At 40.7% G+C, this 10,886-nt stretch overlaps 1 long non-coding RNA gene across 1 annotated transcript; it reads left to right on the top strand.

Moving 5' to 3' along the window:
- Positions 1-5,169: 5,169 nt before the first annotated feature.
- LOC143678760 (uncharacterized) lies at positions 5,170-9,834 on the top strand. The gene is made up of 3 exons (XR_013173435.1): positions 5,170-5,265; positions 5,693-5,798; positions 9,395-9,834. It is a non-coding gene; the product is annotated as an uncharacterized LOC143678760 (long non-coding RNA).
- Positions 9,835-10,886: the final 1,052 nt, after the last annotated feature.

Raw genomic sequence — 10,886 nt, 5'->3', positions numbered from 1 at the left:
AGAATAAGATTTTTGTGCGTTTTCTAAAAGATGAAGTATCTTTTTTTTCTTAATGCATTAAGTGAGTTACTTATGAGCTAAGGATGCCAATTCTTTATCCATCATGAATGATGTAGATATTGATGGTGCATCATTTGTCTTTCACTTTTGTTTATGGTGTCTTTAACATGCCAAAGTCATCCAACAGATTATGAAAATATATTAATTTACTAAGCTGCCCCCTCATTACTGGGCTGGGAAACATCAAGTTTCCTGCAACTTCTCCAAACTTCTCTAAACACAGAGCCACAACTCCGAGTCTGAGAAGAGAGACAAGATGCCCATGAGTGATGTGGCGAGCAGCCCGCTTCGCCCATGAGGCTCTCAAAAACAAAGTGTCCTGATGATAATTAGGTATCAAAGAGAGATGATTAAAGAAAGAAATTGCTAACAGCAAAGAAACATTTCAAAATCACGGATCATAGATTACTGTTTAAGAAAGTCAAGATCCTTGGATCACTCAGTTCAGACAACAGCTTCACTTTTCCAAAAGTGAGTACAATGGAATATAGATTGAAGCATCCACTCTATGCTATGTACCTATAGGGGAAATGCTCTTAAATTCAAGTCAAAAGCTGTGTCTCCTTGATGAATAAAGAGGCACTCACATCAATATTCTAACCGAAAATGCAGTAGCTTCTCCCAGGCCCCTCTCTCTTAGTATCCTCATCCTACTGTCCATTTTGTAGATAAAATATTTATAAACTATTCCCTTCCAGAAAATTGTAAATTCACCTCTCTCCCTTCTTGGGATTGAAGGAAGTTGAATGGGTCAGTCTACACAAACTTCTCTTAAAGTTCATCTTTCCCCTTCTCCTTATCGATGGATAATTGATTTTCTGCCACAACAACTACTGTCTCTTCAGCTCTTCAGCTAGCACAGGGCTGCTTTACATAGAACATGAAGGGGTAAAAAAAAAAAAAAAAGAACTTTGGGAAGGAGACACAAAAAGGGGAAGTAGTGGTTTGTGGGTTACTAAGAAATTTCCCAGAGGGTTGCAGATTGAAAATGTTGGAAAATGAAGACATTTGTGCTAGTCTTTAGTCTTTCCACTGTGGCAATTCTAGGCAAATGAAAAAAAATTGTGATTCCTTCTCTTCCTTCTTCATGATCTCCAGGTAAGGACAATACTTTGCCTGATGTACAGGAAACTCATAAATGTCTGGCTAAGCTCCTTCTCTCTAATAGCTATAAGAATGTGAACTCCTGTAGCCCTAGGCCAAGGTCCTGTCTCTACTACAGTCACTTGCTTGTCATTCTGGTTTGAGCAGAGTCCAAACTACAGGTTAAGCCTAGCTACTCACTCAGCAACCCCAATGTGGGAGGCAGGAGAGAATTCCAAATGGCAGGGCAGATTTTATAGGTGGCTATTGAAAGAATGATGTCTGTGCTACATATCTCCTTGGGGTACAGGAGTTGGCTGGCTCCAGTAAGAAGGATCCTGAAAACAAATACATACACAGAGAATCTTAAAGATAGATCTCTCAGTGGCAGAGTTCTCGCCTGCCATGCCAGAGACCCAGGTTCCATTCCTGGAGCCTGCCCATGCCAAAAAAAAAAAAAAAAGATAAATCCATGGTCCATGTCGGTCAGTAGGAGGGACATCCAAAGAGGTGTTAACCCACTCCAATACAGGCATCAATGCCATCAGCGAAAGCATGACCTACACAGGCTCTAATGAAAAGACTTTTTATTCACATAGAGAAGAGACAGAGCAAGGTTAGTTTCACTAATGGGTGTCTGTTCTCCTAGCCACAGATATCTGATGTGAGCTGGATATTGTAAAACGTGCCCACCAGAGTCAGACTGTCTCCAGTCAACGTTGGCATATGCTCAGAACAATAGGGGAAGGAATATACCAGCAAACCCCTTCTCTCCTAAAACATTGTGTTTTATTCTCCCACCAGGCCTGCCCACCTGGTCCTGAGCACAGGATGTATTTATAAGTCCTAGGGAAAGTAGTCAGGCCGCACTAGGACTGTCCCCTGCTACAGTCTATATCTGGAGCAAAGTACTATCACTAGTATCATCATCTGCTTTCAAAATACAACTCTACCATTTAGCTAGAGCTTCATTTCATTAATCTCATTTTTCGAGTCAATTAGGTCCCTCAAATATTTCTTCACCCAAGCTATTTTTGTCAATACCTGATAGAAAAAAAGGTTCCAAGCCTACTACAGAAAAAAGAAAACCTTGCCCTGCACACAACAGGCTTAAATCTACTGAAAGTAGGAATTGCTCTTTTGGTCATAAAATATTGATAGGATCCTTTTGGTAGCAGGGAACAGTAATTCAACTTCTTTGACCTTCAATACGTTGCTTTTAGAATACCTGGGCAGAAAGGTCAGGGACAAGCTGAAATTGGAAAGTGGGACACCAGTGGGGACTTTGGCACTACCTAGCCCCTGAAATCAGACAGACCGCCACCTGCCTTCTGTGTCCTTAGACAAGCTCTTCCATTTCTCTAATTCTCCGAGCTCCTCAACTGTAAAAGGAAAATAATGAGAAAGTGACAAGAATGTTGTGAAGAGTCAGTGAAGTAACACACTTAAAGAGATTGGAACCAGGTCTGGAATTTACTAATTACTCAAATGTTAACCATCGCTATTGCTAGTGATGGTGGTGGTTGTTGCATTCTATTGTCCTTGTATCTCAGTTCCTATTTTATTTCTTCCATAGAATTTCCTACTGTCTGAAATCATCTTGTTTAGTTACTTTTTGTTTGTATAAAGCAGATCTTCTCCAATCATATGTAAGCTACCCTCCCCATAGAGAAAGGGTAGTAGGTGTTCTCCTAGGTTTCCTGTTTGCTGATTCTGAGAATTCCCAGCCTGTTTCTGATCCCAGCCCTTTGAATGCCTCTGCTCCGAGACCTATAGTTGTCTCTCATCCCTCATGCTGAATTAATTTGGGTTTTGATTCTGTCCCACTGTGTTTCCCCTGCCTTCATGGGAATGAACGCTGCCCTGGAGTAACCCAGTGCTCCCGGGCTCCTGTCCTCTCAGCTTCAATGCCTGGCACTCACAGTCAGAACTTATTTCTTACCATTCTGATTTTTGAAGTATTATCCGTGCTTTAGTGTGCATATTCTTTCTTTCAAAATATACATGGATAAAGCAGAGGTTTAGTTTAAATGAGAACATCCTTTGAACTTAATACATGCAATTAAAACCTTTTCTGCAATGTCAATTTCACTCTCAATATATAAAATATGAAAACATGATCAGTTCACTTCCATTTAAACATACACACACACATACACAAAGCAAACAATCTTCGCCTTACGGCTTTTGCAAGTATGGCCCCATGTCTCTGCTTCCCATCATTGCAGTTTGTTCAAAAAACGATCTGTTGTTACTGTTTCCTCTTCTCTCCTCACCTCACTGCCGCCAGTCCTCCATCCCATCAGTCCAGTGAGTTTCCTCTTAATCGGGGTCATCACTGGCCTACATGTTGTGAAATCTAATGGTCAGTTTTCTGTCCTCATCTTCCCGGATCTCTCAGATCATCCCTCCCCATGGGCCATTGCTTCCTCCATACCTCTGTTCCTCGTGCCTGAGACCTCGCATTTCCCTGGCTTCCTTCTATCCCACTGACTGCTTTTTCTCAGTCTTCTTTGCCGACTCCTCCCCTTCTCTAAATGAGATTTATCTTCTCTTTTCTATCAGCATCCTCTTCCTAGGTGCTCTTAATAGGCCTTAAAAGTCACCACGTCTCAGATTTGACCATGTAGCTGTGGCTTCTTCGCTGACCTTCAAACCCCCAAACTGCCTGTTGGAATGTTCCACTCAGATGCTGAATGGACACCTCAAGTTTTGTGCAACTAAAATAAACCTCCAGGGCACCTTTCACTCCCCAAATTACCCTGTGTCCCCTCCCTTAGTCAATGATACTGAAATTCTAAACCCCTGAAACAGTTTTTATTCCTCTCTTTCACATACTACACTATCTTCAGTAGCCAATTCATTTTGTAAAATTCTGTTCTTCCTCCAAATTTTATAATAAATCTGATGTTTTCTCCAACTTCACTGCTATCATCCTGGTTCAAGTCTACAATTGCTTCTTATGTGAACTACCATGATGGTTTCCCAATTTTTACTTTCCTTGCTATCCCATCAATCTATTCACCACAGCCTGAGTAACCTTTTAAAAACATAAATAAGAGCTGCCAGTCTTCTGGGAAGGGTGTGAGAAATCTAATGGCTTCTCACTGTGCTTAGAATAAAATCTAAATTCCTTACCATAGCTTACACTGCATTTCCTGATCTGAGCTGTCCCGCCCTCTGAACTCACCTTGCATGAGTTGACTTGGCCTTCTCTCTGTTCATTGAATACACAACGGCTGATCCTGCCCCAGACCCCTTGCACTTGCTTTTCTTTATTGATTTTTGCTGTCTAAATGTTCACACAACTGGCTTTCTATCATTCAGATCTCAGATTCATGTTTCTTCTTCATTGAGGATGTCCCTTACCACCCAATCCAAATCAGCTTTAATTTCTTCATAGTAATTACTGCTGTCTGAAATTATCATGCCATGGTTTCCCTTCTCTTCCTTGAGCACTAGAATTAAACTTCCCCTAAGCAGAGACCTTCTCTATCTTGTTCACTTCTGTAACCCTGGTGCCTAGAGGAGTTTTTAACATACAATAGGTGCTAAACAAATGTTTATTAGATGAATGAACTCATTCCCTGATAACACAAGAATTACTGGTTATATGAAAGCTGGAGTCTTACCTGTTATTTTATAGCCTAAAGACTAGATCATAAGGTTAACAATCAATAACAACTTACTTAAAATTGCAAGGGAAAAAGGAGAAAGGATGAAAAGTTTATGCATACACACAGGCACGCACACATTCATAACAGGCAGTATAAAAATCTGCAAAGATGCCACAGTCCTCACTTCTATAATTGATCAAGAAGTGGTAGTTGATATTTATGGCTTCCTTCTTCCATTACACATTGTTCAGTCGGGGGAACGGGGAAGCGCACTACAACTTGAGCTACGGAGGCTGTGTGGCCCCTACCAACATGACTTCCAGAACTAATGAACCACCCCTTCCGGAGGACATGACTTCCGGAGCTAAGGAACCGCCCCTTCCGGAGGACATGTGACTTCTGGAACTAAGGGACGGCTCCTTCCGGAAGTCACCTGACCTCCATCCTTAAAAGCTGCCCGCACGGAAGGGGGCGTGCGGACTCTCCTCTCTTGGTCTTGGGTTCGGTGAGCTATGCCCGGGAGCACAGAACTAAATCCGCCGGCTTTAAATTTCCTGGTCTACCTCCCTTCTTTCTCACCCTTTCGCCTCCTAAACCTTTCACACATTATATGTTCCCTTTTCCCTCAGACATCACCAGAGCTGGTCAGGGGTATTTACTTGGTGAGGTAAACCCAGGGGGACTGAATCCTCAGTGATCCTACTTTTATTGTGTTGCTATATTTTTCATTAACATTTGATACTGGACATGGAAGTACCAAAAGGCATCCCCAGTCTTCCTGAGCTAATTTTGTTCTTCCCAAGTCCCCAACCATCCAGCCAAACTGTTAGTTCATACTTTTGATCACCTCTCAGTTCACACTAGGTAGATGGCCAAATGTAGTGCTTGAAGCTCAGCTTCCTGAGAGGAGTTCCTTCGTCACTTTCTTTCAGAAACATGCCTAGCTGGGGTTGCAGTGCTGCAGCAGTTCATTTCCAGTTGATGTCAGTATAATGCCCCAAATCATCTGTAAAACAAATCCAGGTTGTTTTTTCTTACGTATGTGGTTATAAGTACTTCTATGTATAAATGCTGCAATTATAAGTTGCAGCAATTTGCTTCAGCTTTGGAGGAGATGTCCTGAAATGATGATGATCATTCTGGATGTGGAATGAGGGAAAGGATGGAATGCAGCAAATATGGGTACCTTAGAGTCTGAGCCACGTGTTTACACAACTCATTTATGCCTGTTTCAGCCCAGTTTTTCTTTATATTATTTCCTCCTGACGCTGGCTTGTCATGGTGCCTGCACACGTATAAGATTTTATGAGCTAGATTATACTCATTACATAATTAGAAGTCATATTACATGGTAACTTTATGTCCCATGGCTAAGGATTAAATTTCTAGTAGGACACAGTAGTGAAATAGATGTTATTTCTCAAAAGGACATTTATCTACAGAAGATGGTACAGTTTTGCTCCAAAATCCCAAGAGTCTGTGCTTTAACTCTCCTGTTAGGCTTATCAGAAGCCCCATACGACATCCATATTTGCCACAGACACTTCAAGTAACATCAGTTCTGCTGGGCTATTAGTCTCAAGTGGTTGAGCAGCTTTAATGGCAATTTGGACTTGCTGCAAAGCCTCCTCTTGCCCTGTACCTCACTCAAAACTGATAACCTTATGGAAAACTCAGTACATGGGTAAGAGCAGCACACTTAAATGAAGAATATATAGTCTGCAAAATCCATATATTTTGCGTCTTCTTTAGTGATGGAGTGAAAGTTGCAGCAATTTGCTTCAACTTTGGAGGAGATGTCCTGAAATGATGATGATAATGTTATCTAACTTACAGAGATTTTATGAGAATCACATTAGATACTTGATCCAGCTTTTTTTTTTTTGGGGGGGGGGGCGTACATGATCTAGGAATGCCTGACATTTTGTAAGTGTTTAATAAGTATTAGCTATGATGATGATGATGGAGGTGCTGATGGTGGTATTTATGTTTACTCTTTTCAGAGTCTCAAAAGTTGTGTAGGGCTTCAACCTATGTCAGCCTGTAACCTTGAGAACATTTTATTCCCAACAGAACTCTTATAATTGTAAATGTTGGCCACCCACCTAAATGCAAGGACTTCCCACTCAACCACTCAAGTGTCTGATCTCTATTCTACTTTATGCTTATCAATCCCCAGCCACTTCCCACTGCTGCTTCCTTCCCAAACATTTGCAGTCTGCTCTCAAACAAACTTCTCTACACCATCAAACCTCTCTTCCTTTCCTTTCCTTTCCAGGTTCTCACTGAGACCTCAATTTCATTTGAAATTCTCAAGAATTCTCATGAGTCGTAGTACAGGGCAATGATGCTGGCATTCTTTTAGTTTCTATTTCAGATATCAGTCTATTCCTGCTCTATTTTCTGCTCCTCTGAGGCTATTACAGTCCAATTATCTCTCTACTTATCTGTCTCACCCTTTCACTCATTACGCCTCTGAAGCCTGACTCAGTGATTTCTTTTCTACACAATGTCTATCATCTTGGGTCACTTTGCCCATAAGAATTACCCATATCACATCTTTGCCTCCAAGTTGTTTTATTTTTTTAACGTCAACTCCAATTCTCACCTTCACTTAACCTTAGCTCCTCGTTCCCAAGGCTGTCACCCCACAAAACCTTTTCACCTCTAAATTCTTAACTCCATTTCCCACTTTCTGAACACAACTTATCCTCCCTTCTTCTGACTTAATTCCTTATTCTAATTATACTTCTCGCCTCCATAAGGTTTACAGTCCCTTTAGCCTACACTTTTCCAAGGATGTCACATTCTTCCAAGCTCATCACTTTTTGTAACCAGCTAGAACACATGGGGTACCACGTCAGCCATTATAAATAGAAAAGTGCCTGTAGTTTTCAAGGAATACCATGGAGGTCAAGAGAAAATCCAGTGTCAATTGGGCTTTCAGTTTTGTTTAGCAAACATTTGGCTTCTTCCTGTCCAGCTTCCTCTTAAATTTCCCACAACAACTATTACAAACATTTACTCTGCTCCTCAATTCCCCTTTTTCAATCTCTGAATTTCTGTCTCAGTTTATAATCCAACCTCCTGCAAAGAAGGAAAAAAAACCAGAAATGACATAAATACTCCATATCTTACCTAATCCATAAGTCATATAAATATACCACCCTTGCCATACCACCATTTCCTTTCATCAGGATTATTTCAATAGCCTCTTAATGTTTCTTTTCTTTCCCTCTTGTCCCCAAGAAACAATTCTCCACACAGCAACCAGAGTGATTAAGTATGCCACTTCCCTGCTTAAAATTCATCAGTGGCTTCCCAAGATATTCATTAAAAAAACCAAACATTGGACAATGACTCAAGGCCCTATGTGGTCTAGCTTCTCAGCATCCCTTAAACCACATCTCTGCTCTAGCTGTACTGATTTTCTTCTTGTTCTACAAACAAGCCAAATTCGGTCCCAACTCAGGTGCTTCACACTTGCAGTTCCTACTACCTGGAAGAAGGTTGCCCTGGTCTTCATGTGGCTCACCTCTCCTCCTGCATTCAGGTCTCTGCTCATGTGACACCTCCTCAGAGGAGTTATCCCTGCCTTCCCATCACATACTTCTGCTACTCTCTATCCTCTTACACTACTTTTTTCCCACATTGTGCTCAAATTGCATTATTAACTAAAATAAGTATTTGTTGTGCCTCCCACTGGAATATAAGTCCCATGAATTTGTCTGAATGGTTTATTAATGTAACCCCAATACCAAGGCACTGCCCAGCATTGTGTAGGTAGTAAATGAATATTGATTGAATTAATGCATGAATAAATAAATGAATGAAACTCCTTTATATCTGCAACCATCCTTATCCCTCCTCCAGTCTTAATGGAAGAATCTTTCTGCTGTTCAGTGGCTAAATCCACATGTATGCTCAATCCCATTTCTCTTCTTTTCTCAGGTATCTTGTTTTTTTCTATCTCTTCACCTTTATCTTGATAATCCCCTTTACATAGCCTCAAATATGTTCAATTTCTCCCCTCTGAAAAATAAATCAACCCCCTCTTCTACCTTTCATGACACTTTAACCCTGCCTCTCACCTTTACTTCATTGTCAGGTTCTTCATTGCTTCGATTTCCTAATCACCACCATTCCATTCACCTTTCAGTTTACAGCCATTAGACAGCCTCCTTCCATGCCACTAAAACTGTCCTGACACAGTAACTGATGATCCTCTAATTCCAAACTCAGTGTGCTCTTTTAAGAAGGATTCTGAGGTCACTGCCTACACAAAGATCTAGGCTTCTGAAACACATATCCAAATTCGAACCCTCCTTGTAAGCACCTCTTACCAACCAGGCTTACCATGTCAGTTATTCTTCCAGTTTCTCAGGCCAGAAAAACTCGTGAAATTCTTCCAGTTTCTCAGGCCAAACAAACGGTGTCATTCTCTGACATCTTTCTTTTCCTCTCTCTATCTGATCTATTAGCAAATCCTATTGGCTATAACTCCAAATATGCCAATTTAACCCCTATGTCAAATATTATTAAAATCCAAGTAAAGTTGACACATGTTATTTGTTTGCTTTTTCATAATCCACATTCCCCTCATTTAATTTTTTCATTCTTTCTATTCCCCAAAGCCCGTGATTTCTGTTAAGGGATCAGATTCAGGAGAAGATGACTCCAACCTACCTACAGAAATGGAATTCATGATCCCAGGCAACACCTTCCATCCACCCAACCATAGGCATGAGATCAGGGGCAGCTCTGTGACTTAAAATTTCCTAATCAAAGTGAATCTCAAGATTTTTTTGGAATCCAGCGATAAAAGTCCTTTCTATCTTCATCAGAATATGCATGTGGTATGTAGAAGTTGGAATAAGCTGAAGAAATACATGTATAAAGGCAGACCTGGAAAGCCTGTGGAGAAGTAGACACAGAGTCCTGATGACAATCAGGAACTTCTGGATCAAACCATTCCTGAAATTCATCTCCCGGTGCCTGCCCAGGCAAAACAAACAAACAAAAAAACCATTCCTGAAGCTCATCTGTAACTGAACTTTGCAGTTAAATAAACCAATAAGGCTTCTTTAATGTTTATACCAGTTTGAATTGAGTATCTGTTATTTGAAAACACAAGGGTCCTAATTAATGTTCAAAGATGAAATTCAGACCACATCCATTAGATTGGACAACATGGAGGTCATTCTAGAACTCAAAAGGAAACTTTGAGTGAAGTGGTGGAGAAATAAGGCTGCACAACTTATGTAACATGAGGACACCAAGATGGTGAATTTAAATAGTTCTCTATTATCTAGAAAATCAGGTTTGAAGGGATGGTTGAAAGGGTGACAGCTGAATAGAAAGTTGAACTTTAGAGGAGTGGAGATAGTCTAATAATCTGAGTGAAATATCCAACAGAATTGTTCTACTTTCTTTGCCCCAATTCCATGATTATTGTGTAACTTTTTGATGATTAAATCTGTTTGGTTTTCTTTTCAGTTACCTGATCCTGAGAGATGGATATTATGACAAGTGGTACATTTGATATAGTCATTGGAAAAGAGTAATTTTTAAAACTGACATTTTGGTCTGCAAACCACCCTTCTCTGGGCCTGGCTATTGAGAATTCATTTCCTAGAGTTTGGCTATCCCTTAGGAAAACAACAAAGTTAAGTTTCTTTATCTGCAAGACTACAGAGCAGACTCTGACACTCACTAGCCAGGTCACCTTTGGCCAGTCACTCAGAAATTCTGAAGTTCGCTTTTTCTCATCCGCCAAGTAGAGTTATTAGCTGCCCTGTCCCTGCTGCCTCACAGGGCTGCTGTGAGGATCAAATGTGTTAATGCATGTGAGGCCTCTTTGTAAACTATGGAAGGTGTAGCAGACATTACTTGAGGTCATAGGGAAGTGCTGTAAGGAAGACCACCATATAGGACAGAGTCTTTTATAATCCATTTTTAGGTCACCAACCTAAATACAGCTATCAAGTTCAAGATGCCAGGGTATCTGCCAAATAGCTGTTATCTGTCTGAATCATTTAAAATATAGTAATGCATCCCAGTGATGTCTTAGTCTATTGCTAGTATGATAGGAAGTGTCCTCAGCCCACACTTTCTGGTGCATGTGTG

This window comes from Tamandua tetradactyla, chromosome 4, assembly GCF_023851605.1.
Source record: "Tamandua tetradactyla isolate mTamTet1 chromosome 4, mTamTet1.pri, whole genome shotgun sequence".
Classification (NCBI taxonomy): Eukaryota; Metazoa; Chordata; class Mammalia; order Pilosa; family Myrmecophagidae; genus Tamandua; species Tamandua tetradactyla.
Note: the sequence above shows the minus strand (reverse complement) of the source record. Positions and strands in the feature narration are given on the sequence as shown.